The sequence below is a fragment of the Pundamilia nyererei genome, unplaced genomic scaffold, assembly GCF_000239375.1.
Source record: "Pundamilia nyererei isolate P.nyererei 1_Seehausen unplaced genomic scaffold, PunNye1.0 scaffold00209, whole genome shotgun sequence".
Taxonomy (NCBI): domain Eukaryota; kingdom Metazoa; phylum Chordata; class Actinopteri; order Cichliformes; family Cichlidae; genus Pundamilia; species Pundamilia nyererei.
The window spans coordinates 1,027,743-1,034,100 of record NW_005187610.1 but is presented as its reverse complement, the minus strand read 5'-3'; the positions used below and the strand labels follow the sequence as shown (position 1 = coordinate 1,034,100).

The 6,358-nt window shown below is 40.4% G+C and overlaps 1 long non-coding RNA gene across 1 annotated transcript in view; it reads right to left on the bottom strand.

The window, feature by feature from the left end:
• The window catches only part of LOC102212020 (uncharacterized), a 9,432-nt gene extending 8,457 nt beyond the window's left edge, over positions 1-975 (bottom strand). The window contains exon 1 of the long non-coding RNA XR_312105.1: positions 870-975. This is a non-coding gene — a long non-coding RNA (uncharacterized LOC102212020). The remainder of the gene's footprint in view (positions 1-869) is intronic.
• Between the last annotated feature and the right edge of the window lie 5,383 nt (positions 976-6,358).

Genomic DNA, 6,358 nt, shown 5'->3' with positions numbered 1-6,358 from the left:
AGAACATGCTATATCATGTTTAGGTGGAAACTAGCGAGCTAACTTTCTGCTAAATTTTTTAAATTCTTTTCTTTTTCTTATTGCCTTCGTAACTTGAATTTTTCATTAAATGGGGTATTCGTAAGTTGGGGTTCCACTGTATTTTGATTTTTCTTAACCTGATAACGTCTTGATGCATTCTCAATCATCCAGGAAAGTAAATCTCCAAAAGTTGATTCTGTTCATCTCGACGTAGCGTTTTTTGTGGGAGAAACGTTTTGTCACTCATCCAAGTGACTTCTTCAGTCACAAGTTGAACAGATTCAACTTTTGGAGATTAACCTGATAACATGTTTGTCTGCACCAAGAGCTCTGTTTTTGTGAATGGGGATCCTTCACCTTTCATTGTTTGTCATAAATAAATTAGCAGACACATTAATAGGGCTTTGGAGCGTGATGTCACGGGAGGTGGGCCACGCCCCCTTCCACCATGACAGTAGGCCAGACAAAGGATACAGCTTCAGCTATGGTTCGTACGTGTTGAGTTGTCGGTTGCAACGTTAGATCACACGATCGTGAAGGCAAGAAGCTGTATCCTTCTCTCTTTTCATCGTTTTCCATCCTGGAGGCAACGTGAGGGATCCCATGTATCCGATATTACTAAACAAAGATGTCAGGCTTGGATTGCAGTGGTGAGATAAGTAGATATCGAGTTCTCTGCAATCCCCAGCTTTTTGTTGGTTTGCTCGCGGCATTTTCTTTCTGGTGAGTTCTAAATTAATTCATATAACTCTTAAAATGCTTTTAGTGTTATTTTCAATGCGCTGAGGTCATAGATAATGAGATAAAACATGCTAATGTGTGATGTTGCAGAACCATGTCATGTCGACTGGCATTATTGCAGGCAAACCAGCATATGAAATGGATGTAACAAATCCAGACTGGGCACCAACACTGCACATGGGGCACGATGACATACCTGTATCAGACTCGGACCGGCACAGAAGGCGTATGCAATGGAAGCAAAAAAGAGCACCCATCGGAGGTACCCCCCCCCAAAAAAACATGCTAAATTGCTATCAGTGTACACTAATCCGCGCATAACTTCCAGATGAATCATACATCCGTCATTGGAATATTGGTGTACATTTACCTTATGGTGTATGCACTAATTTTATCTTACAGGCTTTTGTTATGCAGCTGCAGAGTCTGAAGGTGTGCCCTGTGCAGAAGTGATCGATGAAGATCTGACAGAAGACCAACAACAAAATCACAATGTCATGGAGGCAGTGGACAGCAGTTGTGTTGGACAAGTGGAGGTTGAGGTACCAGCTGCAAATGTGGACAGTGGTGATCGGACAGACAGCGTCACAGAAGCTAAAGGGCAGACGAAGGATTGTGTGTGCAATGAACAGGGCAGAGCAGAAATAAACCGGCTGTTGGAGAACAGACTGCTTCGAACACAGTTGCAAAAGACAGAGCTGAATAAACATTTCTTAAAGGATGATACTGAAAAAGTAAGATATTACACTGGACTACATTGTTATGCTGTCTTAATGTCCCTCTTCAACACTGTCAAAGATTTCCTGCCAATATCGAAGAAACTGACAGGTTTCCTAATGCTCTTAATCACACTAATGCGTCTGAGACTTGATCTTCCAGTCCAGCATCTTTGTCATCTATTCGATGTGTCCCACAAAACACTGTCGTCTGTCTTCACCGATACCATTGATGTTTTGTATGCCCGCTTAGGAGCACTGGTGCACTGGCCTGAGAGGCACTGTCTGCAGGCCACAATGCCTCCACAGTTTACTGAAACTTCTGGAAAATGAGTAGCCATCATTGTTGACTGTTTTGAGATTCGAACAGAAAGGCCATCTAATTTAAAGGCACGTGCACAAACATACTCTCATTATAAAGGTACACACACCATAAATACCTCATCGGGATTACACCCCATGGAGCTATTTCTTTCATTTCCAGGGGATGGGGGGGGTGCATCAGATAAGTCACAGAGAAATGTGGCATTCTTCAAAAGCTGTTACCTGAGAATTCACGTTGAGCGAGTAATAGGTAGTTTGCGCAACAAGTTCAAAATGCTACACATTACAATGCCAATCCGATTACTCGTATCATGTGAGGGTAAAGACACAACACTGCTTGATAAGATTGTTAAGGTTTGCTGTGTTTTGGTGAATATGTGCCCCAGTGTGGTTGTCAAACCAGGGCCAAATGAAACTTGCTCTTGTTGAATATTCATAAAGCTGTTGTGTTGCATGTGTAGTTCATTGTAAATAATTGTACTTTGTGTGAAGTAGTTTCAATAAAACAGAAAAGAATAGTATATTTGTTTTTGTTTTTTATTCTTGATCTGTTCACATGTACTTAGCAAGTAAATAAAAATGAAATGCAAACTATTTACATGGCAACGCACAGCTGGCATCAATCTTGAACCACAAAATGAAACATTACAGGCTATTTAGAGCAACACGTTGTTTGGAGAAGTATTTCCCAACAAGTTCAGGAAGGCACACTTTAAGAAAGAAGTCTTGTGCTTGCTTTAAACGCGGTTCCCAGAAATCCACATCAGGGAAGATGCGTATCACAGCAAGGTCTCTCTGTGTCCACACAACGAGGTCACAGTGGTCGGCTGGGTTTCCACTCCACTTCCTTTTTTCATACGGGTCCACATTACCGATGCATCACAGCGTCTGGGCCCAATCGGTCGCGATACAGCCCTTTGTCCTTTGCGCTGATTTTGAGCATGGTTCTGGCAGTCCCGATTCCAACACTCCAACACTGTGTGCTTGTTTTGCTTTCTGGCCTACTGACATGGCGCCGCAGTCCCACAATGCACTGCGGCATGACGTCAACTCCAAAGCCCTATACAGTGTTTCAGATTGGGAGCAGCACAAGGAAGCAAGTTCAGGGAGATGCATGTTGCGGGGTAATGGAGGCTGTCAGGGCAGGCCCTTGTGTGCTTCACCTGTGTGTGTGTGTATACATATCTGTTTGAGCTTGTGAGTGTCCTTGCTTCACAAAAAAAATCAATCTCAATTATGGGTGCTGGCATGCTCGCCGACTGCAGGTGTGCGTGTGTGTTTGTAGCCATGTGTGTTCATGTCGTTTTTCTAGCACTTCGACAGTTATTAGCACCATATGAGTGTGTGGTAGTGTGTCTGTGTGACACCCAAGACTAATTACATTAGTGCCAATTAGCAATGCAGAGAGCTGATAAAAATCTCGCTACATGTATTAATTATCTCAAACCTCAGCGGGTCATACGTGATTAAAGAGGAAATGATGTTTAGTTGGGGCACTAATAGTTCATTTGCATTTACACTGAGGATATTTAGTGATATTTATTCGTCTTTACAGTAGCATGTGCAGAGAGAGCTTTTTTTGTCACATTTCTTAAACTAGATATGGATCATTTACATGCAGCTCTGTAGCTTTCATTGCCTCCAGATACAAGGTTTACTGATTTGTCTTTTCTGGCATTACTTTGATCTTTCTTGACTTAATTTGTAGCTTTGGCTGTTTAACATTCCACACATAGCTGCTATTCTTCAGTTTAACCCTGAAGCAGTGAAAACTTTCACTTGACAAATACTTAACATGTAGTTGCTTTGACACGAAGAAGTTTAAAAAGTTTCAAAGAGTTAGATGGTGTCTTTTTTAATATGAAATTTGGGGTTTTTCACATCCAATCCTTGCTTTATTGGACCAGGTCAAAGTACGTAGTATTCTTTAGTTAAGGTGTGAAATAAGACTATGAATTAGTGTATAGTGTTTGGATTTCTGGGGGATATATTCTATGTAAAAGTTTAATGAGCAACAGAGTTTTAAGCCTTTAAGGGTTCAAAAGGTAAATGTTTAGAGGCATGTTTAGAGCTGATGGAGAGTGGGCAGATAGGACTGACTAGACTGATGTAAGCTCTATTAGATTATAAGTTACTAACTTGATTTTGTTTACTGTAAAGTCAATATATATGTTTTTCAGCTTTAATGATGGTGGATGTATTGTGCCAAAATGAAATTCAATGCACAGTAAATTGTTTTGCCATATTGTGTTTGTAGCTGCTGGGAGTGAACCAGAGTGCACTAACTGTGGATAAAATGTACCTGTGGGGGCATCACAGGTGATGCTTGATGAGGACGATGGTCTCATCTTAAGTAGCAGCAGGTGGGGCAGTCAGTGATGATGGATGGATAGTGAGTAATCATCCGCGACAGGTGAGAACGTTCCACAGATGAACACAGAGGCGGGAACCAAGGCCAGACTCCGTCCTGGAGATGAGGAGCGAAGGAGAGGCCACAACAAACAGTCCAGGAAACCCTGGGTCCGTGACACGAAGGCCTCTGATACATATTCACTGATGTCTTATTAGCTGGTTCTAGCTTTCTTTTCCTTTTATACCAACTCATTGAGGAATTTACACTGGATTTGAAAAGACCCTGGAACCAAGGAATATGTGGGGCTTTTCAGATTGTATCTCGGCACTGAGATTTTCTCTCTATTGAATCTCTTGCTTGAGGTGGACATCCACTGACTCATCCTTTCTTTATAGCTGCATAGCTGCCCTCTTTGTGTGATCTAGACATTGTTCCAATACACACAGGAACACAAAGCCTCTTTCTAATCTCCTGGGATATGTAAGCAGTAAATCTTTGAAAGGCTGCAGAGGTATGGCAGTGTGCCATATCTGTATGTAAGAGCTGTTAAAAAGATGCAGATTTAGTGAAAAATCCCCATGTAAGATCTGCAATTACATTTTATGTTTTAGAACACTTTCAGTAGTTTTTGCATTAATTATTCCAAGGCCGTTGAACCATGAACCCTTTTTTCACCCATCTACAATTTTGGCAAGAAATACTGGAAATATTTTACTTGTTGCATCTCTCTTTAACCTGGTCTTACGGTATAATATGTGTTGTTTGTGCTGTGATAGAGTCCAAAATAAAGGAAAGCAAGTATCTTATTGTGTCTTAGCCTTTTTAACAGCCTTTAAACCTCATCTGTGAAATAGGCATTAAAAAGGCTAAAGTGCGATTTCATCGTAGGTCCTCCAGCTTTGCAGACACCAGTGTTAAATCTTAACTTCATTTTACATTCATTTAGTTCGTTTTTGTTTGTTTGTTTGTTTGTTTGTTTTAAACTTTTGCTGATGGCAAACTGTATCAGCAGTTTTGAGGCAGTTGAGGTAATTTTATGAAGTTTTATTCATTAACTCAGTGGTTTAAAATCATGGACCCGCGAGGTCATGATACCCACAGTTTTAACATTTGAGTTTTCTGACTATCCTGTAATTTTCTCTGAATGACAAAACCTTTCACCAAATATCCACCACCTCCAATAGTAAAGTGACTTTCCTCTGCTCCCTTATTCACACAGGGTCACCAGAGCAGGTAGCTCTGAATGATTGTTCTGACAGATTTTAAGACTAGATGGCTTAAGACCTTTCCTTTGAACCCCCCACGGGATTTGAGTCTCCTCCCGACATCTGTTGCATGTTAACAGAATGTATAAAACACTATAGAGCCATTCACCTTAAAAAAATGAATGATTTACATTATTACTTATTTTGTGAATCTCTTCATTTTGACTGTGTGAATGGATTTTTATGCTCCCCTATGATTAGTATGTGTACATAAGCATACACTACAAATAGAAGAAGTTCCTATCCATCTTACACTTCTTATTTGTTTCTCACAGTGAACTTGTGGTGTTCTCAGAAAGTAAAATAAAAATACCAAAGTATTTTCTTGTCTTTTTTCTTTAATTAAGTTGCCAAGGTTGCCATTGACGGAGTTGTTTTCACAGTGAAAGTGTTGAGATGCCTCACAAGGTGAAGGGAAAAGAAGTTAAACTCAGACATGAAGACAGAGAGGGGAAACAGCTGTATTGAAATGAAATACAGGGTCGTGTTGAAATGAAAAAATGCATTTCAATACAACCCTTTTAAATCTAAAAAGAAATAGAAAAAAATGCACCAACCCGGAGCAAGTATTCAACTACAAACAATTGTGTGTCACTGTCTGTATTTCCACATGTAACACCAGGTTTTTGTGGATTTGTTTCATAATTGTCCACCTTTGAGTCAAGGCAACAGATCAGTCCCGTGTCTGCTTGTCACAGATAACGTGAATCTAAATCAAATCCCCACTTGCATGTAATAATTTGAATATAAGTGTAATTCACTGAGATGATGTGACAGCGGGTTGCCTGTGCGCTCTCTGTCCCTCTGGAGAATTTTATTTTGTATGTTCTAGGACGCCTCTGTCTTCTCATATTTCCACAGAGTGTGTCTGATACCGAGGTGAGCGTGTTTGATTGAAACAAGGAGTTGTACGAATTGTCCCCTTTATTGGAAAATTT